Source organism: Lontra canadensis, unplaced genomic scaffold, assembly GCF_010015895.1.
Source record: "Lontra canadensis isolate GAN:19392208 unplaced genomic scaffold, GSC_riverotter_1.0 scaffold42, whole genome shotgun sequence".
In the NCBI taxonomy this organism is placed as follows: domain Eukaryota; kingdom Metazoa; phylum Chordata; class Mammalia; order Carnivora; family Mustelidae; genus Lontra; species Lontra canadensis.
In genome coordinates, this window is record NW_022631036.1 from 4,542,439 (window position 1) to 4,568,199 (window position 25,761).

General features: G+C 35.0%; 1 long non-coding RNA gene across 1 annotated transcript in view; it reads left to right on the top strand.

The window, feature by feature from the left end:
* The first annotated feature begins 9,114 nt into the window (after window positions 1-9,114).
* The window catches only part of LOC116875668, a 54,163-nt gene continuing 37,516 nt past the window's right edge, over window positions 9,115-25,761 (top strand). Inside the window, exon 1 of the long non-coding RNA XR_004384240.1 lies at window positions 9,115-9,204. This is a non-coding gene — a long non-coding RNA (uncharacterized LOC116875668). The remainder of the gene's footprint in view (window positions 9,205-25,761) is intronic.

Below are 25,761 nucleotides of genomic sequence, written 5' to 3' on the forward strand. Positions count from 1 at the left end.
GCATCAGGGAAATACAAATCAAAACCACAATGAGATATCACCTCACACCAGTCAGAATGGCTAAAATTAACAAGTCAGGAAATGACAGATGCTGGCGAGGATGCGGAGAAAGGGGAACCCTCCTACACTGTTGGTGGGAATGCAAGCTGGTGCAACCACTCTGGAAAACAGCATGGAGGTTCCTCAAAATGTTGAAAATAGAACTACCCTATGACCCAGCAATTGCACTGCTGGTTATTTACCCTAAAGATACAAACGTAGTGATCCGAAGGGGCACATGCACCCGAATGTTTATAGCAGCAATGTCTACAAAAGCCAAACTATGGAAAGAACCTAGATGTTCATCAACAGACAAATGGATAAAGAAGATGTGGTATATATACACAATGGAATACTATGCAGCCATCAAAAGAAATGAAATCTTGCCATTTGCGACGACGTGGATGGAACTAGAGGGTATCATGCTTAGCGAAATAAGTCAATCGGAGAAAGACAACTATCATATGATCTCCCTGATATGAGGGAGAGGAGATGCAACATGGGGGGTTAAGGGGGTAGGAGAAGAGTAAATGAAACAAGATGGGATTGGGAGGGAGACAAACCATAAGTTCCATGCTCCTGGATTGGAAGAATAAATATTGTGAAAATGTCTATGCTACCTAAAGCAATCTACACATTTAATGCAATTAAATCTCTTAATCTCACAAAACAAACTGAGGGTTGATGGGGGGAGGGGGGTTGGGAGAGGGGTGTGGGGTTATGGACATTGGGGAGGGTATGTGCTATGACGAGTGCTGTGAAGTGTGTAAACCTGGCGATTCACAGACCTGTACCCCTGGGGATAAAAATATATTATATGTTTATAAAAAATAAAATTAAAAAAATAAATAAATAAAAATTAAAATTAAAAAAAAAAACCCTAAAAATAAAGTGATTCCTGAAGTCCAGTATACAAAAACAAAACAAAAAAATACTTCATAGTTTGTATTTCTCATTCTCCAGTGACATATTTTAGGACACTAGGCTGTATATAAAAGAATTTTATAAATATACATAATATAGCTCACTAAAATTCTTTGACTCTTTAAAGGGATCATATTATTACATAAAGTAGAGATCTTTGGTATGGCATTATTCAGGGGTAAGTATTTATTTCCATATTCTAATATAAGTATTCTGAGAAAATCCATCTATTAAGTCAACTTTTTCAAAATGCCCTTGTATGAGTTTGTCTAATGTATGAGACTTATGTGATGTCACTTTCTAGAAATAAGCTAGGAAGGGAAAAGTAATATATGATTTGATTTTTAAGAGAAAAAATTAGAAAAAAGTTCAATAATGATGTTTAAAAATAGCATAATGTGGCCACTAATAACATATCTTACAAATCATGAGACGATAAAATAGAAAAGGAAGTTAGAGAGGAAATGCAAGAAAATTAAAAAGTCAAATACTTGAAACAAAATGATAGAAGACCAAGAACAGTTACACCAATGAATGTAAATATGTCCTTTTTAAAAAGCAAAGCTCTCAGATTGATCTTAATACTCAAGTTGCACACATTATTTAAGAGGCAAACCTGAACACTACAGAGTTATTTTTTTTAAGATTTTATTTATTTATTTATTTGAGAGACACACAGAGAGAGAGAGAGCAAGCAGGCACAAGTGGGGGTAGGGGAAGGGTCAGGGAGAGAGAGAGAGAAGATCAGAAGCAGACTCCCTGCTGAGCAGGGAGCAGGAAACAGGGAACCACATGGGGCTCCATGACAGATCCAATGACACTGGGATCATGACTGAGCTGAAGTCAGAAATTTAACCAACTGAGCTTTCAGTGCCCCAATACAGAATTATATCACTATGAAACAAGTGTAAATGAAAATCTGATAAAATATCTAATATCTAATAAAAAGGAATTCATTAAATTATATCACCATAAGATATACTGATTAAAATCATGTCATTGAAGTAGATGTACATTTACAGGAAAATGCCCAAAATACAATGAGTTAAAAAAAAATCCTGTTATATATTATATTATGTAGAAAGAGTTTAACTAGAATATATATCAACATATTTCTAGATACTATAGATAGCTCAATATGTAGAGAGATATGAATGTAAATATTATATGTTTTTATAATAAGGAAAACAATAAAGATAAATACCAAAATATTAATGGTGATCATATCTGAATAATTTAGTAGTAGTCTTCCTCAAAGTTTTGGTAATTTCCAAATTATGCTTCCCACCAAATTTTGTTTTTATAACAGACTAAAAGGTGAGGAAGATACAACACAAGTTTTCTTTGTTTCTTTAAAAAGGAAAAAAAAACCCTAATCCTTAATAAAGAATTACACAGTTATCTCTTGGACTCAAAAATTTAGTGACACTACTTTGCTTTGTAGAAAAACATTAGCTAGGGCCACCTGTGTGGCTCAGCCAGTTAAGGGACTGCCTTAGGCTCAGGTCATGATTCCAGAGTCCTGGGATCAAGCCAGCTTTGTCATGCTCCCTGCTCTGCAGGAAGTCTGCTTCTCCCTCTTACCCTCCCCTCCCCCTGCTCATGCTTTCTCTAGCAAATGAATAAATAAAATCTTTAAAAAAGAGAGAGAGAGAAAGAAAAATATTAGCTAATGCTTAAAACAATTAGAAAGAAGAAATTACATGTTATTTTGCCCCAAATTTTTATTTGTTAATATTCAGGAATGTTAGATTCCATAATATAAGCTGTATTTTCTATTAGTGAGCTTAGATCGGTCATAACATATTTCTACTATTACTGGTCCCCAGTTATTTTCATCCATAAATATCACTTTAAATCAGAGTTTCTCAATACTGACACTACTGACATTATGGACTGAAAAATTCTTTGTCATGGGGTGCTGAGTTAAAGATAGAGTGATAAGTGGAAAGGGTTTCTTATACATAAAAGATTGTGAAAGGAGGATTTGAGAGGCAATGATTCATGTCATTTACTGAACTATGTAAGGGTTTCAAGGTCTCTAGAATTCTTACAACCATACTAGGGTTCAAATCTTGATTTAGGGGACTGAATTTGCCATGAAGATGGATTCTGATTCCAGACAGGGCTTCCATCTGAAAGATCACAAAGAAAGCCTGGTAATAATAGAGTATCATATGCACAGTGTATTTTAATAGAGACTATCTCCTTCAAAATTGCCTAGAGTGCAGGTAACAGTCATATATAAACATTAATGTTTGAGAACCATTACTTTAGAGTTTCCAAAGGTCTAAGCCTCTTTCTTAAGCATACCAAGGAGCTCCAATTTTATCCATTTGTCCTAAAATAATTTTAGAAGCCTTCGGAACACATAACAGGACCACTAAATAGATTTGGAGATGAACCTCATAAAAAAATACAGTTCACAATAATTTGTGTATATTTATTTTATTGCAACATCAGTTCGTTCAGTGATGTTTTGGTGTTATTTTGAAAGATCTAGGATTCAGAGCACCAAACAGCCTATCAGTGGTCCTGAATTTTAACTATGGAAACTTACCCCAAAAATAAAAAGTTACTCTATGCTACTTAACATTTGTACCAGAGAACAATCACTGCAAATGAAAACAATTTATAACAAAGTCTGGTAATAAGAGACCTCCTGATAGTTCACCATCTCTCTACCATCTCTACCAAAAGTAAAGTCTCCTTAAGAGCAGCACCATTATAAAAAGTAGGCCACGTGTCTATCTACTCCAGATAAGTTGGGAGGAATCACAACACCCCTTTTGAGCATCTAAATTCCTTTTGAGTCTTTTCTTTTTAGAGATTACAGAAAACTAATGTAGGCTTTTGGGTCCTTCATATCAGCCCTAAATATCCAATGTAAATAAGAAGACATTGATAGATAAATGAATAAAATGTTTTTCAGTGTGTATAAAAATGGGCAGCACAGAAAAGTTGGCTATTTATCCCAGATAAAAAATACTTGGGTGGATCTTTTAGTTGTCTTTTCCCTACATTTGCTAAGTAGGTCACTGCTTTTTTAAAAAATGGGCTGGTTGCTGTGATGGTTAATTTTATGTGTCAATGTGGCTAGGCTAATAGTACCCAATCATTTAGTCAAACACTAATCTAGGTGTTGCTGTGAAGACATTTTGTAGATTTGGTTAACATCTACAGTCAGTCAACATTAGTAGAAGAGATTACCCTCAATAATGCAGAAAAGTTTCACCCAATCAGTTGCAAGTCTTAAGAGGAAAAATTGAGGTTTCTTTGAGAAGAAGAGATTCTTCCTCAATATTGTAGTATCAGCTCCTGCCTGAGTTTCCAGCCTGCCCAAATGCCTCTACACATTGGACTGGCCAGCCTCCACCCCTCACAATCCCACAATTATGTAGCCAATTCTCTTTCTCTCTCTGTGTGTTTGTATATCTGTGTCTGTGTCTGTGTCTCTGCACAACAGTGTGTGACACCTAGTGATTCTGTAATTCTGGAGAACCCTGACTGATACAAAATTTGGTCCCAAGAGCAGTGTTTCTAGAAGAACAGAATCTTATAAATGAATTTTTCCTAATTTGTTCTGTGAATTCTGGAACTGGTTCTCATTCTGATTAAACGTAAAGGTACTAATGACTACGCTTCCAGTGGTAAAGAGAGCACTGATTAGAGAGAGGCAGATGGAGAGTTACAGGGATATATCCTATTCATTCTGTTTTTCTGGAGAACTCTGACTTGATGCAGTGGCCTAATATCAAGATTGCAATCAAGATTTGTTGGGATGGAAAAATGAATAAAATGATGCAGGCAGACCCAGTTGCCTTTGATAGGCCTTCCACATCCTCCTCCAGACTCTATAATCTGAGATACTAAAACCCTATGGAGAAAGCCTTACAGAAAAGAAGTTTCAGAGAAGAACAATGAGGAAATTCCATTAAAGACAGTGTCATGTGGATTATCAAAAATGAATAAGTATACCGTTCTCTTCCAGACTCTCACCACCTAATATGCTTTCCTCATTCACCATCTTCAATTCCAAACTTATGCAGAAATGCACCAACCAGAGATCAAACTTTAACTCATCTTTGTTCTTTTACTCAAAGGAATATAATCTAACCAGAAAAACTGAGACCTCTGAAGAATAAAACTTCTACAGAAGAAAGACAACAAACTGAGCAAAAATGAAAGGTGAAGAAAATCAATGAACGAGTAAGAATAAGAAGTTAAAATAAGTAAACAAAATATCCTCAAAAAGATCAGAAAAGTTATAATAACATGAAACAAGGTCAGATCTTTGTAAAAAGGGATAAAGTATTATATATAAAACACATAATAGCTGAAATGTAAATATCAAATATGAATTTAGTAGCAGAAAAAGCAAGTTACTAAGTTAAAAGATAGGGTCAAGAAATTCTCCTAGTGACTATCAGAAATAGTTAAAGATAAATAATATTTTAAAAAGGGTTAAGGATATAAATGATAGAAGTATAAGAAGAAAAAATATAAATGATAGAAGTATAAGAAGAAAAAATATAAAAGAGAAAGTATTTTAATTAATAAAAACTGGTGATTTCTAAGAATTAAAGAAAGATTAAAACTTCAAAAAGATTCTCATACACATTCACAAATCTAGATAAATTATAATGAAATTCAGAAATATCTAAAGTAATACGACAATTCTCCAGGTTCCCAGAGAGAGTGGATGTGCCTTAAAACAAGCATCAGACTGACATAGCAAATAATTGACACTGTCAGCAAGAAAGCAGTGTTACATTATTTTCAAATTACTGGAGACAAATAATTCAAATAAATTAATGCCATAATTTTATACTAGCAAATTCTCATTTAAAGAAACACAGAAAATAAAAATGTTTTCTAACACAAAATCTCAAGGTTTTAAAATAAAAGAACATACTTGATATTCTACATGAAATTCTACAGGAAATAGTCAGGAGGGGCAGAAATAAATCCAAGAGGATGTTGAGACATAAATGGTATGTAAGGGTGAGTAATTAACTTACTGAACTGACTACTATCTATATACAGTAAACAAAAAATATTCAAAAGAACACATACCTAAACTCAAAATAATACCAAATGTATGGTTTTGGGTATTGGGATAGAGAATGAGCAATCAGAAAATAAATTCATGCCAGGTTTATAGAGAAGAAAGAAAATTTTATGATGTCAAGAAAGTGATAGCAAAACTTTAAATGACCTTGATTAATTAGACACCAAGTGAAGCACACACACAAAAAAAAGAGGAATTTATAAATTCTGCATACCTGCAAAAGAAAATTGTATCTATTCAGTTATTTGAAATGAGAGGGAAATGGATTTTAAAAGCTTGATAGTAGAGACACCTGGGTGGCTCAACCACATAGGCCTCTGACTCTTGGTTTAGGCTCAGGTCATAATCTCAAGGGTCCTTGTCTCAAAGCCCTGTTTTGAGCTCCACACTCTTCGGGGAGTCTGGCTGGGATGCTTGCTCTCTGCCCCTCCCCCGCTCTCTCTCTCTCTCCCCCTCTCTTTAACATAAATAAATCTTTTTAAAAAAATCTTGATACTAAAGGAATGGAAGAAGACATGCAAGGAGAAATTAACCAAAGGAAGGCAAAGGTAGAAGTTTTACTATTAAACCATCATAAAAAGACCTATAATATAAAGAATCCTTAAATATAAAGCTTCTGTAAATAAACAGTGGAGAAATTTTTGGGACCTTCACTTGTGTAAACTGTAAAAGTTTTCTTACAGGCCACAAAAATCATGAATCATTAAAGTAAAAAGAGTATATAAAGAATTTTTATATTCAGAGTATATAAAGAATTCTTGCATTTCTCTAATAAAGAGACAGATCCAATCAAAATACATGGGGCAAAATCTTTAATGGACTTACCAAAAAAGAATATATAAAAATATCCAGTAAGCACATGAAGTACGTGCAACATCATTAGAAATCAGGGAAATCAATTAAACCACAAAGAGATGTTACTTCAGACCTAGTAAAATGGATAAAATTAAAAAGATTGACAACACCAACTGTTGGCAAGGATTTGGAGCAACCAGACTTTTAAACCACTATAATCCATACCACTTTGTAAAACTCTAGCAGCTAAACATCTATTATATGACCAAGCAGCTTCACTCCCGGATACTTATACAAGAGAAAAGAACGTATGAATCAGAAAACCTCAAAAGGATGTTAACAGCTGCCTTATTCATATTTCCGCAAACTGAAAGCAGACCAAATAAATGTCAACAGGAGAATGGATAAGTAATTTGTAGCATATTCATTTAATAGACAATAAAGGAGGCAGGTTACTACTTCGTGCAACAATATAGATGATTCTCAAAAATATTACCTTGAGTAACAAGACAGATATTTTAACAAACTGTGTGATATCCCTTTGTGTGTCAACTGCCTCTAGTGACAATTCCCAGTAAGGCAGAAGCAACTTCATCAGACAGGGAGCAGTTGCCTCTGTTGGCAAGAAAGGCTCACCAGACTTTTGACTGCAGATACTAAGAAATATCTGAATCTACTGAAACTTCTCAATTCACTTCGTACAATCCTGCTCTTTTTCCATAGACACCCTAAACTTAAATAAGACATTTAGGGAGGCTATGAATTCAACTTCCTTTGGAATTCAGCAACCCCGAGGATTAGACTCTTGTTTCTGGTGCTTCATGTTAACATAAGCCTTCAAGGATAAGATTCTATCACTGGGGATAGAAAATTTCTCATCTTCTGATAATTCAATGAGAAGAGATTTTTAAAGCTTTAAGCTTGTCATTTTTTTTTCTAAGTCTTCTAAAGGAGCTAAAAATATCCAGCCTATCCAATACACAGTCTTCATATTACTTAACAAACTCTTAATTCTAGATGATTCCAACCAGTAATATAAGTAAGTCATTCATAGCTGTGTACCATAAACAACCATTGCATCACTCGCTGATCGTAAATTCCAGAATCTAGAAGGATATTTACTATTGCAAAACCCTACCGGATTGGTTTAGCCATTTCAGCCCTCTATTTTCTTGAGACTTTCTGACCTCCAACATCTCCAGGTAATGTTTACTCTATGAGTCTGCTTTTAGTACAAGAAAGAAGATCCATTCTAAGCTATTTAAACAAAAAGGGATTTATTGCAGGGTATTAAGTGGCTTAGAACATTTTTGGAAGGGCTGATGAGAACTGAGTCTGAGCTGGTAGGAGTGAGCCAAAAGCCACCTCAAAGAATTAGACCTCCAAATGCTACTCTGGCCACGATCAGGTGGCTGCTTGTCAAACTGGAAAGCTGCCATAATATACCCTCTGCTACAAAGTGCGTTTCCATTACACAAATTAGCTTATATGCGAGTGTTCAATTAGGTAATAAGAAAAGTATAGTATAAACATTGCATTGGTTTATAAGTATTTTTCCCAGTTTATTAATCTTTCATACCAAATAACATCTGAAGGCCGAGTACACTAATACAGTCTGTGCAGCAAGCACCAATAGGTGGCACTCTCTCCCTGAACATACTCTTCACCCCACCTTCTTTCTTCTGGGCTCAGTTGGCCAGGTGTTCTTGGAAGGCCTTAACGTATAATTTTCTCCTGTCTGTGTATGTTGCCCTGACTTCAATAACGCAGCATAACACAAAGAATCTGAAGAACACATAGTCACCTTCTATCAGAAAATTCTGTTCAATAGCCTCTGTCAGAAGCCACGTTATTAAAATGAATGTCATTAGACCCGTCATTCTATTCATTTTTTTCAATGACACTTCTGATTGCTGGAACCTGAATCATGTTCAGAGCATGAGAAGTAAGAGAGCTGAGCTAAAGTCATTTTAGCTTTTTTTTTTTTCCCCCCACATACTAGAAAGCAGGGGAATGGTGCTGAACCAACCAACCTAAAATATCTATCAAAGAGGGGGCTGTTGCCAGCTGGAACCAAAGAAATACAGAAAGTCATAAGGAAATAACTTACCTGCCCCCCCAAAAAAATCCCCTAAAATCTTCACAATAAAATGAGCAGGAAAATCTGCATTTGCCTCACTAAAGAATCTGATGCCATATTACTACAATATTGGTTATTTTTAAATCTTTTCTGGCCTATTCCTTCTCCACAGCTTCCTTCAATCCTGAAAGAGCCCTTAAATCCAACAAACAAAGGTAGTTAGCAAGTAAGAGAAACTGGGCAAGAAAGAGAGATGTCAAACCAACTCCTTATACTGCAGACTTCTAAGTTCAAGGTGGTGTTTCTCTACTAAGGAAGGAGAAGATTTCAATTATATAAAGGGTTAAGTTTGCTGTTTTGGTATCTCATGTTAACCAAAAGAAGTGTGGGATATATCTGATACTTCAACCAGAGCCAGGAGAAAGGTTTCTACATATGGAAATCAGAAGACCTAGAGTGAGGGGAAAACATATCTTTTGCTTATACCCTAATGTTTACATCTCATTCAATAAATCTCTTAACTTACCTTAGATGATATTTATCTTAATGACAGAGTGTTTTCAATTCTTCACTTTTCTGTAATACAATTATGCCACTATGGCCATGATATAGCTTCCTTATGGGTACAGTCTACTTGCCTTCATCTTGACATTGGACTTGAGCATGGAATTTCTTTGGTCAATGGGATGTTAGTAGAAGATATACAACTAGAGACTTGAAATGTGGTTGTGGAGTTTGGCTACCTTTCTAACACTGGTGATGAACCATGAAGAAAATGCCTTTAGCAACCCATTTTCTTTCAAGCGGGATCACAGAACAGGATACACAGTGATAGCCACATGCACTGGGTAATTGCTGGAGCCAGAAGACTGAGCATCATGAGGAACAGACCTGAACCCAGTCTGTCTGGAGTTGGGATCCTGAAGCCTAGCTTCTGGTATACAGCCCTACCCAGACTCAATGTTGTCAATCCATGACTCATGCATATGAAAATTATTTTTTCTATCTTTAAACCATGGAGTAGTTTGTTATATAGCATTGTTGTAATAATAGCTGACTGATGCACATCAGTATTTTAATTAAATAATTTCATCTCTCACCATAATACATTGTTATGACTCATCTACTTTATAAAATTAACGTAATGTATTTGGGTAAGGAGCTGATGTTAAAATCACTGTGAGAGAAATAATCAGAAAATAACTTTTCATAAGTAAAAATGAGAGTAAGATTTTAGCACAACTGACAAAAAATATATTTTCTAACCTTGCACAAATTTTTCTTGCTTTTGCAGAGTATCTCATTTTTGTTAGTTTGAAGACCAAGTGTAAATGTCTTCACATATAGAAAAATATCTGAACTAATAGCAGTAAATTTATAGGCAGATTTATTGCTCACTGGGATGAATATTACCAAAAACAGTCTTTAACTAGAACTCATATTACTTATGCCAATCATCAAAAATATTTATGAAATAAAAATATATGCAAATTTCACATATAAGCTAAATTTCCTATATTTTTTGATCTGTTATTACAATGCTGAGAAATTCTTATTTTAATAATCATTCCTTTTACAGAGATAGGAAGACTGAGGTTAAATTTTTTGCTAAAAAATGTTAGTAAACAAAGTTTGTTTACTACTTGAATCAAATATGCTCTTAATATGTTTAATAGATAAAATTGAAAACATTTAAAGATTTTAAAACTGTTAATATTATCTTCCCCTCACCACTTTAAAACTAGCTATTTCAGCCACTTCCTAAACATCAGTACTCCACATGTGTCAAGGTGATGATGGGTAAAATGTAACCTAAAATTTCTATCAGAGAAGTTCTTAGAAAAATCCTTCAACGTAATAATACAATGGCTATCTTTTTTTTAAACATATAATGTATTATTTATTTCAGGGGTACAGGTCTGTGAATCATCAGTCTTACACAATTCACAGCGCTCACCATAGCACATACCCTCCCCAATGTCCATCACCCAGCCACCCTATCTTCCCCTCCCCACCCCTCCAGCAACCCTCAATTTGTTTCCAGAGATCATGAGTTTCTTATGGTTTGTCTCCCTCTCTGGTTTCGTTCTGGTTCATTTTTCCCTCCTTTCCCCCACGACACCCCCTTCCACCTCTCAAATTCCTCATATCAGTGAGATTATATGATAATTCTTTCTCTGATTGACTTATTTCACTTAGCATAATACTCTGCAATGACTATCTTTTTAAAATAAAAAACAACAAAACAGCCTAGAAAAATTAGTTCCTTCAAGAACATGAATGTTCTCTACTGTAAAGAAAATATTTTAAGGAAATTAATGCCGCTAACGCCTTTACTGCTGTCAATGAAACTGACCCAGGTGATCTAAAGAGAAAAAAATATTTAACTCAGAAATTTATAAGCAAGTCATAAAGCCTAACAGGCAAATGGCTCCATATAATAAGAGCAAAGTAAGAGCAAAGGGACACAAGAATGGCAAGTTTTGTAGGACCAGTGTAACTGGTGTGTGTGATCTGAAAATAGTGAGGTCCTTTCCCTTTGAGATGTAACTGCAGCCCTGTCATGCTCTAGTACTCCGCAAGGCAGTAGAATGATTGGAGCTAATATTGACTTGGACAGTTCTAGGGAGTCTCTATTTAGCAACAGCTGTATGACTAACACAAACCTAATATCGTACAACCAGATAGACAATGAAACAACACATGATCTTTTGGTCATGGGGCGCTTGTTAGATAAAAGCATCTATGTTGTTCATTTGAGTGCAGCCAGCAATTATTTATTAGATTAACAATAAAGGGCTAGAGTAGAAACTACACAACATGTGATTGTAATAATCTTCCTTTCGAGCCTACACAGATGTGTTAGTGTGGAGCATCCATCCATAGGTTAAAAGCCCATTTCTATTTCTTTGTGAGGTGGTGTATCAGTGCTTAGGATGAAAGAATTTAGGAACTAAAGGTCTGAGTGCAATTCTCCGCTTAGCTACTTACTACTGATCTGACCTAAGACAAATATCAACTTCCCCAGTCATAAAAGGAGAGAAACAATGTACTTTATTCAAGAGTGCTTTGCCATATGTCAACTAATAAATGTTAAGCCCTTCACAGAGTAACTCAGATGTGGTAAGTTCTTGAATATAGTTTTTCTTCTCTTTTCATTTTCAGTGCTATCATTAATCCATTTTCTTATGCTTTTTCTTAGTATTTGAAGTTTTTCTCACTTCATGTTTTAGACCACTTAATTAGAACACATAGCTGATGTGCTCAGAAAAAAACATGAGATAGTCAGAAATGATGACAAGAGGAGAGAGAGAGAAGGAGAAGTGAATAAAGAACATCAGTGTAAGAGCTGTTAAGGTTTTTGTTGTGTTCAGATTTGCACTGATGTAGTAGTTTAACAAGTCCAGAAATCAATCAGTGCAATTCTCTCATTAAAACCCAATAAAACATGTCTTGTTCTTCCTGCCACATACAGAAGAAAACCACCATTATTGCCTGATGTAGATCAGTGGCTCTAAACTACATAACAACTATTTTCTAAACTTATTTTATTGCCAAAAGACATTTATAGAAAACATAACCTAAAACCACACACTAGAATAATTCCAAAGTCACATGTTATTGATGCAAAATCATACGTTATATTGATTCAGGAGAATCAAAGTAATGCTTTAACTATAAAGGAAAGAAAACCTGATGTTCAGTAAAATAATTGGCTACAATGTTGGCTACTAATGAAGTACTTACATTTTTGTACCTCCTTACAGCACAATTGGTGCAGGGAAATAGAAGAACATGGGTGTGTGTGGACACTAAAATAAGGACTTTGTTAGGCTGACTAATAGTTGCTCTTTGTTGGTAAGAAAATAAGTAATAGTAATAACTAAAACTACAGACCAGTCATGTCCAATATGGTAACCAATAGCCCTGAGTGGCTATGGAGCCCTTGAAATATGGGTCGGTGCTACTGAAGAACTGAATTTTAATGTTATTTATTTAAATTAGACTTATATTAAAAGCTAAATCAGCATTAAGTACCTCCATAATGTTTACATTGATTATGGGTTGAAATAATAATTGGGAGATATAATATATTAAGTATATAATTAAAATTAGATTCCCCGGGGTTTGTTATTTTTTACTTCTTAAAATATGGTCACTAAAACTTTTTAAATCTATATTGCTCACATTTGTGGCTTGCATTATATTTCTATGGCACAGTGCCGCTATACAAACTGAATGGTAAACCCTTGAGGGTAGCAGCAGGATAAAATGAACAGTTAGGAATCTTCCTAATTTGTTTCAACATGTAATCTCTATAACCAAGATACAACATTTCAATAATTAATTTCTACAACCTAAATTTATTTCTGCATTACAAAAATTAAATTACATATATATAATTTTAAAACAATCTTTATTAATGAAATTCAGTGAGAACCTTGAATTTTATCTATACTATTGAAGTTCAAAGTATGTTAAAAGGAATCTCATGTTTCCTCCGTTCTATAGACACATTGGTGGTAACACTTTCGCCAGAATTTTTCCAAAATTACACTACAGACCTGTCAGCTGTCAAAATGTTACTGGAAATCTAGAGAAATTTGCTTCCAAAGAAGTGTATAGGAGTCTTAGCAATATCCACAATTTTTCCTAAGTAGATTGATTAAAGAGTCCTTTGGCCCCAACATTAGATTTCAGTTCAGTTAAAAAATTCTGAAAATTTTGGCTACATGTTCTTCATGTTAACTACTCAATCCAGTTTTATAAATTAAAAAAAATTCTTAAAAAATCTAATCATCCTCTCTTTAGTAGCCATTCAAATGAAAGCAACTTACTTGCATCTATCTAACTTCTGCAAAGATAAAAGCTGTAAAATGTTTGGTGCAAAAAATAGTTTTAAATAATACATGTTTGTTGACAAATCTTATAATTCTGTACACTATGAAATTGATCTTAAATTCTAGGATCCCATAAAAGATCCCATTTAACTTTGCAAATATATAAATACATCTGCAAGAAAAGTCATCATTTTGAGATATGTGAATTGTAATGCCCAATTTTTTGTTTAATGAATCAAAAAATCTTTATTTTAAATAAGAAAAAAATTAACACTGTATACTGAAAAGTCACCTTACTTCCTAGTACAAACTCTATTATCTATTGCAGCTTACTCCTAATTTTATTATTAACACTGAATACATTTACTAACTTTGAAGTATTTCTTCAGCACCCCTGATATCAGTAAAAAACACAAAGAATTATGAAAGCACCTTCAGCCATTAATGTCAACTTTAAACTCCCATTATACACTGATCACAGCTGCTATTGAAGCAGTGATATTTGGAAAGCTGATGTTTTCACATGAGATATTTTTAAGGGCTTTTTATTTGACAATCTCTGTGTATCCATTCTCAATAATTTTGAAAGTTCCATTCTCATCATGATTTTTTACTCTTTACAAACTCTACATATATATAAGCAGTAATGATTCATTTTCACATAGAATACTTCTATGCATTGTATGAAAATTTGCCCAATTGCCATTCATTACACAGATGATTTTCAAAACCTTTCACAATCTCATCAAGCTTTCTTGATAAAATATCATTGCTCAGTGAAACACAAAAATTTTTCCCATTTGAGCTTCTTTCTATAGATAAATATAACTTCTCAATCAGCTATAAAGATTTTCTTTAATATTTTTTATTTTACATATCTTGTGCTATTCTGTAAGAGATAATGAGACCTTTATTTCTCTGATTAGGGTATATTTAAAACAGTCTGGTCATGATAAGACAGTTTTCAAACTTTTCCTATAAATTTCAGTAGTATGACAGGTCCTTGCTAATTGAATCAATGTGTTCATGAAATTTGCACTAAATTTCAGTGGTTTAAAGGTTTCCTTTAAAAATGTGTTTTTAATATTAAAGTTATTGGGCTGCCTGGATGGGTCAGTTGATTAAGTGCCCTCTGTGCAGGTCATGATTCCAGGGTCCTAGGATCAAGCCCGCATCAGGCTCCTTGTTCAGTGGGGAGCCTGCTTCTCTTTTGCCCTCTCCCTCTTCCCTCAACCCCCCTCATGCTCTCTCTCAAATAAAATATTTTTAAAAATAAATAAAAAATAAGTAAAATGTGTTGTTATATTAGAAAGATGAGAAATTGTTCAGTTATCAGACAGACCATAAAACCCAATGTTAAATAATCAACCGAATACCATTGATATATTTCCTTTATATTGACATTTTAAAATAAGGATATTTTTAAATTTTTATTTTTTTTTAAGATTTTGTTTATTTGGGGCGCCTGGGTGGCTCAGTGGGTTAAAGCCTCTGCCTTCGGCTCGGGTCATGATCTCGGGGTCCTGGGATAGAGCCCTGCATCGGGATCTCTGCTCAGTGGGGAGACTGCTTCCTCCTCTCTCTGCCTTCCTCTCTGCCTACTTGTGATCTCTGTCTGTCAAATAAATAAATAAAATATTTAAATAAAAAAAGATTTTGTTTATTTGACAGAGAGCTATACAGCAAGAGAGGGAACACAAGCAGGGGGAATGGGAGAGGGAGAAGAAGGCTCTGCATGGAGCAAGTAGCCTGATGTGGGTCTTGACCCCAGGAACCTGGGATAATGACAGGATAAAGACAAAGGCAGATGCTTAATAACTAAGCCACCCAGGCACCCCTAAAATAGGGATTTTAAAAAATACAGTTATATAATTTCCATAAATGTAATAATTTTAAATACAAATTGACCCAAGTATTTTTACATTGGTGACTCAAATATCATAAGCAACATTGTCATTGTAACCTAATTTTCCAAAATGGAAAGCGACCTCTGGCAAAATTTGATCAGAACAATGGATAATGTCCCTTTAATTTATAAATGAATTCCAGAAACTTTTGGTATATATAAAACCATGGAAAATATTTTGTGTATACATATAATTGAGTTAGGTTTTAGACAATGAGAGACATTCAAAATGTGTCTTCAGATTGAAATTTTTTTATTATGCAGGACTTCTCTATGCTTTATAGCATGTATAACATTCTTGGTCTCTACCTACTAATGCAGCAGCACCTCCTAATAATTTAACAATGAAAGAAATGCCTGCTTCTCCTTCTCCCAGTCCCCTTACTTGTGCTCTCTCTGTCAAATAAATTAATAAAATCTTAAAATAAAAAAGAAAAGAAGAGAAGAGAAAAGAGAAAAGGAAAAAATGCCTCCAATAAGTTTCCAAAATGACCACAAGGGTTGTGCTTCTCCCAAAGAGAGCACTAAGCAATAAAACAGTGAAATCTGCTACCCATATGCAAACTGTTGCAAACCATGTCTTCCATCTGCTATTTAGTGTATTTATTTATTCATTTATTTGTTTGTCAGACAGAGAAAGAGCACAAGCAGGGGGAGTGGTAAGCAGAAGCAGAAGGAGAAGCAGGCTCTGCCATGAGCAGAGAGCCCTGACATGCGGTTCAATCTAAGGACTCTGAGATCACGACCTGAGCCGAAGGCAGATGCCTAATCAACTGATCCACCCAGACACCCCAGTGTCCTTTTATATTTATTGAGTAATCTTTGCTAAATCTCAATCCCTTTCATAAAAGCAGGGGTTATTAAAAATTTAGCATTTGAAAGAGACTTTTGGGTTTGTCACAAAAAGTTATGGGGGAACTTTTTTTTTTTTTAATTTTATTTATTTAAGAGAGAACATGAGCAAGAAAGCAGAGCAGGGGGAACAGCAGAGGGAAAGGGAGAAACAGATTCCCTACTGAACCTGAGGAGGGTGCTGGATGCAGGGCACGATATGGGGCTCTATCCCAGGCACTGGATTATGACCTGAGGATTATGACCTGAGCCAAAGGCAGATGCTTAATGGACTGAGCCACCCAGGTGCGCCTGTTACTGGGATACTTATAACAAGTTCATGAAAATGAATTTTCTTACATGTCTTACATGAAATCTGTAGTGCCAACTTCATATTTTTATACCATTATACAAAATACATAGACTCATCTTTATATATCTTTTAGACAAAGACAACAATTTTTAGCAAATTTTGCAGTGACCACTATGCATTTTAACATAAGAAAAATCAACATAGCCTTCTTCTATGATACACATATAAAAAGGAATCACAGATGTGCTTCTGCAGGAAATACTTATGTCTTTGCTTCAAACAGAGGAAGGAAGACTAACATTTAATGTGTACCTCATATTGGCAAAAATATTAAAATAGTTCCTTAATTCTTACAATAATCCCAAGTTGACATTTTTTTAAAATGGGGGAAAAAGTCTCAGCGAGTTAAATTAGAGTGATGAAGACATAATGAAAATCCAGTTTAGTTCAGTCTTTCTCCTCTACCATTCTGTCCTCCATCTTGAATGCCTAGGAAGTGCTCCAAACTTTTCCTTTTAAAAGGGCCCCTTATACTAGAATTCTTTTTTCCCAGAATATCAAAATACTTATAATACTAGAATTCTTTTTTCCCAGAATATCAAAATAATTTTGGAAGTGGTGTTTTAGTGTATTTAGTGGTGATGATGATGATGATGACTTGAATGTTCTGCCCCTTTACTTACTGTCCTTCCATTCAAGGTGCCCCCTGCTGAAGCATTCAGCCATCCTTAATTATGTCCTCTTCGATACAATGAACACTGAGGTTATAGAATAAGTGATATATGCATATACCCCCTAAATTATGTTTGGTATAGTCTCTGGATTAGCAATATGGATTTTGAAGACAAAGCTAAGATTACTGTGTTTTATATTTACATGTAAATATTGATTTTCCCTTAACAGGTAAATTTAAAAGTTGTACAACAATGGAAAGATTTTAAAGATCTCGATGATTTCATAATTAGGACTGTGGGAAAAATCCCCTTTAAAAAAAAAAAAAGATTTTATTTATTTATTTGAGAGAGAGTGAGCGAGAACATGAGAGGGGAGAAGGTCAGAGAGAGAAGCAGATTCCCCGGAGCTGGGAGCCCGATGCGGGACTCGATCCTGCAACTCCAGGATCATGACCTGAGCCAAAAGCAGTGGCTTCACCAACTAAGCCACCCAGGCACCCAAAAATCCCCTTTCTGAAGGCTCATCACAGCTATTCATGTCAACTAAATCTGTTTACTCTTTTTTAGACTATTGTTTCTCAGTATTTTTTTTTTCTCCTGAGATCCTGCCTATAGTATCTTATTGTCCTGAGATCCTGCCTATAGCCATGGTTACTTTTGAATACCCATAAATCGTCCATTCCATCCGCATTATTCTCATCAACAGGCACATTTATGATGGGATAATTTGGAAGGCTATTTCTCATTTTCCTGTGCTCACTCAAGCTTTCACCCCTCACTTACTCTGGCCGCATTTCTTCTTGCCTTTGCAGGACTGTCTCAGCCCAGCCAGGCTATTCATTAGTCCCCGTACAAACTAACATTTTTATGTGCTCGCTTCTGCAAAAATTTACCAATTTCTCTCACCATTTTACTTTGCTAATTGGTCCAGTCAGTGTTCCTTCCCACAGCTTCTTTCCTGATCATCTTCCTTTAAATTTCCCACCACAGAGTAATTTTCCAGTGTCACAGAATAATTAACAAATCCTCCCTCTGATTCCACAATGGGTTCTCTAGGACCTAAAATACTCCACATTCTATGCCTAAACAAAATTCTTATCCTTTAAGAAGGTAGAGCTAGATCCATTTCTGGGGCAGGGATTGTGGGAGATAAAATATTCCTGGCCTGGGCATGCTGGGATAAATACCTGCTGTCTGTCAGAGTTTAAGATCGTCTTCAAGCCGTGCCTGGCTGGCTCTGTTGGTGGAGCATGACTCTTGATCTCGGGATTGTAAGATTGAGCCCCACGTTGAGTATAGAGATTACTTAAGAAAAAATAAAATCTTAAGAATATTAAAAAGATTGTCTTCAAGATAACTGATTTTCTTCATTATCATGCTCTCTGGTTTCTCATTTTCCTTCCTTCCACAATTTCAACATTTCACCAGTCTCTCAAATCCATCGTGGGGGGAAAAAGGTTCTTAATATAAAGGGAGGAAAGCTGCATAAAATTGTCTTTTCCTCTCTCTTAGTATTGATACGCTTTAAAATTCTATTTGTGCATCTGAACATCATGAGGCTAGATAATTGCTTTTTGTTGATTCTTTATATAAAGTTCTTTCATTCAATGGATGGTCCATAAGTGTTTGATTTTTATTAAGAAATTAATTAGTGGTATAGTGGTAAAATTTCAAAACAGCTTCTGTTATTTTCTACCATAAAAATAAATACTTATAAATTGGATGCTGTGTGTATATTTTGGTTTATGTGACATTGGCTGATGAAAGAAGTGATGTGACAGGTAAAACGTGTAGGGGAAAAGGCAATACCTATGACTTTTAAAGATAAGAGGAAAAACTAATAGGAAGGAAATTAATACAGCCTATTTTGGCCATAACACAAAGCAATTAGCCTGGTTAAAAAAGGAGAAAAGAAGAAGAAAATCAGATTACTGACCTTATAAATTAGGTATAATATCAAATTCTTTAATAGGATCAAAGAGTCTCATTTAAGTTATATAGCAGAAAATAGGTATAAAATTCTTAAAATTAAACTCATTTTTATAATCAAAATCTAATGTAAGGAACTAAAGCAAGAATCAAGGAAAAAAAAGTTATATACATTATACAAGGGTAAATATTCCAAAAGGAAAAGACCTTAAATGTCAATTCATTTTATGTTTGCAAACACATACATTGGGATACTTGCTTTGGCATAATTAAAAATAATAACTGAAAGCAATTTTAAAACATTTTATACTGTAAACAAAGGGCTGTTCCTAAGAAAAGGACTGTAGGAAAATAAACATTCCAGAACAGATCCTCCACAAATACACCTTTTACTAAATCATTTCCAATCCTTGCATTCAGACCCCCTGCAGTTTTCATTGATTTCTGTGAAACAGAGAAAACATACATCTGCCTGTTAAGGAATACCTCATTACAGTGACTTCTGGAAAGAAATGTGCTTGAAAAACCAAACATATGCAATATATTCAATGTTTAACTTCATTAAAAACTAACAGAAAATGATTCAATATTACTAAAATAACCAAGATCTAAATGTTCAGTATCACAAGTAAACACATGTACATTTAAACGAGATAACATCATACCCTATAAAATTAACAAGACTTAAGATATAATTTATTTAGATTATTTAAATGAATTATTTTCTATACAACTCTAAGTAATGTTTATAAAGTATGATAGCACAATATTGCCATAGACATAACAAGTTAAACTGTCTATATTATCAGAGCAAAAAAAAAAGAAATTTTGTGTGAACCTACAAAATTGATGTCAATAAAAATAAATGAGTAACCAAGGAGACCATGCATTCTGGATGGTCTCTGAGTGGCTGTGAAGCACAGCCCCTTGATGATCCATTAGGAACATGTGTCCTCAGAGAAAATTCAGTGTGGTATCGACACACTGAAATTGTGGGGTCTTCAGACCCCTGAGAGTCTGAATGTATATGTGGATATGCAATACTTCCTGAGCCCCTCCAACCAGAATATCCTGTCCTCTCCTCTCAGAGTGAAAGAGCAGGGCTTTATTGAGATCATTGTTATTTCCAAGGAGTTAAAGTTAGGATTAGACATAAATTAAGGGTTTAAATTGAGTCTTACTTTAAGATTCTCACTACTTAATAGGCCCTCTGGGAACAACAGCCTAAGAGGTACCTACTTCTCTGAGTCTGAAGATGATTTAGGATATTGAAGAGAAGTAGAGCTGAGTAGATAGAAGAGTAAGTTTGGAAGTCAAGGACATCTAGATTTAAATACTTATCTCACCAGGTATTGGCCTTGGCCATGTAAACATGAACCAATTATGAAATGTCTGCAACCTCACTTTGCTCATCTGGAAAACAGGGATATTAAGTCTGTTTCTATACAGCTGTTCTTTGGATTGAGTGAAATACACTAGGAAAGCACTTGGCACAGTATCTAGCATGTAATAAGAATGGGTAGTTATCATATGCTTACTAAATAAATAGGAAGTATAGTATTACTAACACACCTTGATTCTTCCACAAAGATACTCTTTGATAATTCATAATTTATGTGTTGTAAAGAATCATTGTTTTACTTCCTGCTTTTCTATTCTCTTTTCCTTAAAAGTTTGAGATAATATTAATTTTTTCATGACATTCTAATCAATATTTTAAAATTTCAGACTTTTATAATTAGATTATTACATATTGGTGATTAAATATTTAATGTGGCCCAGCCATAGCAACTTCTTCCTAGAAACATAGCCAAAGGCAAGGGAAGCAAGGGCAAAAATGAACTATTAGAACTTCATCAAGATCAAAAGCTTTTGCACAGCAAAGGAAACAGTCAACAAAACCAAAAGACAACCTACAGAATGGGAGAAGATATTTGCAAATGACGTGTCAGATATAGGGCTAGTATCCAAAATCTATAAAGAACTTACCAAATTCAACCCAAAGAACAAAGAATCCAATCAGAAATGGGCAGAAGATGTGAACAGACATTTCCACAAAGACAACATCCAAATGGCCAACAGATACATGAAGAAGTGCTCAATATCACTCAGCATCAGGGAAATACAAATCAAAACCACAGTGAGATACCACCTCATACCAGTCAGAATGGCTAAAATTAACAAGTCAGGAAATGACAGGTGTTGGCAAGGATATGAAGAAAGGGGAACACTCCTACACTGTTGGTGGGCATGCAAGCTGGTGCAGCCACTTTGGAGAACAGTATGGAGGTTCCCCAAAAAGTTGAAAATAGAGCTACCCTACAACCCAGCAATTGCACTACTGGGTATTTACCCTAGAGATACAAATGTAGTGATCCAAAGGGGCACATGCACCCCAATGTTTATAGCAGCAATGTCCACAATACCCAAACTATGGAAAGAGCCTAGATGTCCATTAACAGATGAGGAGATAAAGATGTGGTATATATACACAATGGAATATTATGTAGCCATCAAAAAAGAAATCTTGCCATTTGCAACAACATGGATGGAACTAGAGGGTATTATGCTAAGTGAAATAAGTCAATCAGAGAAAGACAATTGTCATATGATATCACTGATATGAGCATTTGAGAAATAAGACAGAGGGTCATGGGGGAAGGGAGGGAAAAATGAAAGAAAAGACGAAACCAGAGAGGGAGATAAACCATAAGAGATTCTTAATCTCAGGAAACAAACTGGGGGTTGCTGGAGTGGAGGGAGGTGGGAGGGATAGGGTGGCTGTGTGATGGACATTGGGGAGGGTACGTGTTATGGTGATGACTGTGAATTGTGTAAGACTGATGATGCACAGACCTGTGCCCCTGAAACAAATAATACATTATATGTTAATAAAAAAAATTCAATGTGGCCAAAGGTTTTACAAAAATTAATCACTGTTTGACTTGTGAGTTTAATATGGTGCCTAGCCCATAGTAGGATTCAAAAAGGGTAGCTTTATAAACAAATCAATCAATATTTTACTTGATAAGCAATTTCAACACATTAACTGGAAAAATGTACATGATATCCTCTGGCTTTCACTATTCAGCATAACCTCAAGATCTCAGTCAAGCAAAACAATAAACCTCTGGATTTCAAGTGGGAGAGAGGGTCGAGCTAAGCAGGAGTGCTTTTTGAGAATTGAGAGGTAACTGAAAAAAATCCTATTGAGCATATCTGTAATCTTGAATCATTTCCTGTGTTGTCCAACAAATTTCTTTCACTGCTTGCCATTGATCTGTGACCTGCCCGAGACCTGCTTTACAACAAAGTGTGTCCAAGTCATTTGTGTCTTTCCCATTTTCCCATTTATGACAATTTTCTTTTTTTTTTAATTTTTTATTTATTTGTTTGACAGATAGATTACAAGTAGGCAGAGAGGCAGGCAGAGAGAGAGAGGACGAAGCAGGCTCCCCACTGAGTGGGGAGCCCGATGCGGGGCTCAATCCCAGGGCCCTGGGACCATGACCTGAGCTGAAGGCAGGGGCTTTAACCCACTGAGCCACCCAGGGGCCCCTATGACAATTTTCAATGAGCTATACATGTCACATACTCCATATGTTACAAAAACTAGCACACTTCACCTCCAGAGCTATTTAAATTCTCACATTATTCTAAAGAGTCTTAAATTTCACTTCCACAAAACACTTCCACAAAAAATATGAAATCTCATATTTCAAATGGGATCACTGAAAGGCAAAAGCACTCGTCACATTATTTTTTCCCTTTTTGTTTTTTTCTTTGTTCGTTTTGGGTTTTTTTTTTTTGGTTTGTTTTTTTTTTTTTTTGGTATAAGAGTGTAGTGGTTCTAGATGGCAGTGTGTTGTCTCTTGAAAATCTGCTGTGTATTGGAGGAGTTTAATGTCGAATGATTTTGTCAACAGAATCTGGCACTGCCCTGGGCTGTGCTGCATGTTTGTAGTGAAGTAGGGCTCTGAAACATTCTGGGAAAGCAATCACTTCTGCATTGTCTGGCCTGAGGAATTTACCCTTCTAGTTCCTCTAACTCACATCTCTTACCTGCTGGGTGTCATCTCAAGAAGGGCCTTGATTGCAAGTGGCCTTCGCTGCAGGATAGCTCTGGAGATAAATATTTTTCTGTTTCTCGTCTATTTTATCTATCTTCCAGTTTTTCTTCATGCTTTGGATTCCTGAGAAGGAATGAATGAATATATATATATACACATTTGCATGCTATGTTGTTGATAGGAAGTTAAATTATCATATCAAAGGTTTTACTTGTTTTTTTTTCCAATCTCATAAAATCAATCTTTTATTTTGACTGACCCTCTTCAATTTGAGTTATTTCACTTCTCTTGTAATACATTTAGAAATCACAAAGCTTCCCAAATCTCCCTTAACATTTTTTTAAGACTCCTATGTAGGAAACATACTCAACAATGTAGCAAATAGGTCAGCTGGAAACTCCCTGGAGGAAGTAGAAAACATATCTATCAGTTTTGTATGCTTATTACTAGGAGCCCATTTGAAATCTTATTAATGCCGAGTATGGGGATTTTTATTTCCCTTTCCCTTTGGCTAATGGTTTATTTACATATTGACTTATTCCATGGGATTTGGGAGGTACAGTGGGGGGGCACTAAATGGACATTCGTCTGGAGTATAAAACACTATTTAAGGGTATTCTTCTTATGAAAATCCTTCTTTTGTTGCATTAACAACTTTAAAACGATCATTGTGTCATGAAATAATCGCTAAATGACATATGGTTCCTTAATCAGCATTGTTCACTGCTGGCAGAATCATAGAATCATTGGACTTGCAAATGCAGGTTTTGACTTATGGTGGCTTAGTGTAATGTATGAAAATCGGTGATGGGGTGTTTCACCAACCAGGAAAATTCAACCCTGATTTTACATGCATGGATAGCACAGCCCTGCACAGCAAAATGAAATCCATTACCCATTTTATTGTTTTCTATTTTGTGTGAAGTTTGCTTCAGATTTTTGTGTGAGATGTTATATGAAATGAAAGATATATCTTAAACTTTTTTTAAAAAATTCTGTATATTTACAGATAATGCTGCTAATGACAGAGCTAACATCACCATAATGTCATTCTCCATTCTACATACATTCCTCATATGATTTATAGAAATGCCTCTCTCTAGGAAATACCAGCTCTCAATATTGGTCTGGCTAAGGTTATCACAAATAGAAACTTTTACTGAGATACAGTAAATATTACAATACATTGAAATATTATCTGTCCCTAATAACTTGGTACTAAATACAGGAACATTATAGGTTTTTTTTTTTTTTTTTTAGATTTTATTTATTTATTTATTTGTCAGATTGAGAGAGAAAGAGAGAGAGAACACAAGCAGGGAGAGGCAGGGAGAGAAGCAGGCTCTCTGTGGGACTCGATTTCAGGACCCTGGGCTCATGACCTGAGCCAAAGGTAGTGGCTTAACTCACTGAGCCACCCAGGAGTCCCTATAGTTTTACTTTTAAATGGCAACTGTATTACCGATATCAATAGCTTTTACAAGTAGATATTATTGATACACAATATATTAAAGATTATTTCAATAAAACAGCACTGCATATATATTTATACAGGTGAATAGAAACTGCCAAGCAAACACACATCAATTTTGTTTGTATTCGAGATACAACAAACAAGATGACAAAACCTCAAAGTTACCTCAATCAAATTGCAGTCATGAAACATTTTTTTTAGATAAACCATGCATTCCAAGTGTATGCTCATTTTCATGTGTTTATCTTGTTTAAATTTTAGTTATAACACCCGGAGATACTTTGTTTTTTAGAAAAATAAAGTAAGTCTCGCTGAGGTTAAGTGGCTTTCAGAAATTCAAACAACTAGTTAATGAGAGAGAGAACATTATCTTCTGTCCTCTTTTCTAGCACAGTTTCCATGAGTCTATTGCAAATTGAGGAGAGTAAAAAAAGCAATCCACGATAAGAATATATCAATTACATCTATATTAAACAAAGCCTATATTTCCATTATAATCTCTCAGAAAAATATCTTTGTGTAATGAGACAAATTGGGGCTTGCTGGCTTCCTGGATTACTTTGTTGGAATGGATCTTAAGAACTCCGTTTATTGCCATGGTTTAGAGTAAATATCTGGACACATATGCTGCTCCCTGGATTTGTTTCAGGGACACAGTTTGGCAGTCTGAGGCCTCGCTGGGAATGGTAACAAATTAAGAATGCCATTCTAGTAAGCTTTGCTCCTAAGCTTAGCACACAGAAAGAAATAAGAAGGCTGTGAATTTTTACCCTTACTATTCTTCTTATTTCTAACTGGTAATCTCTAAGACATC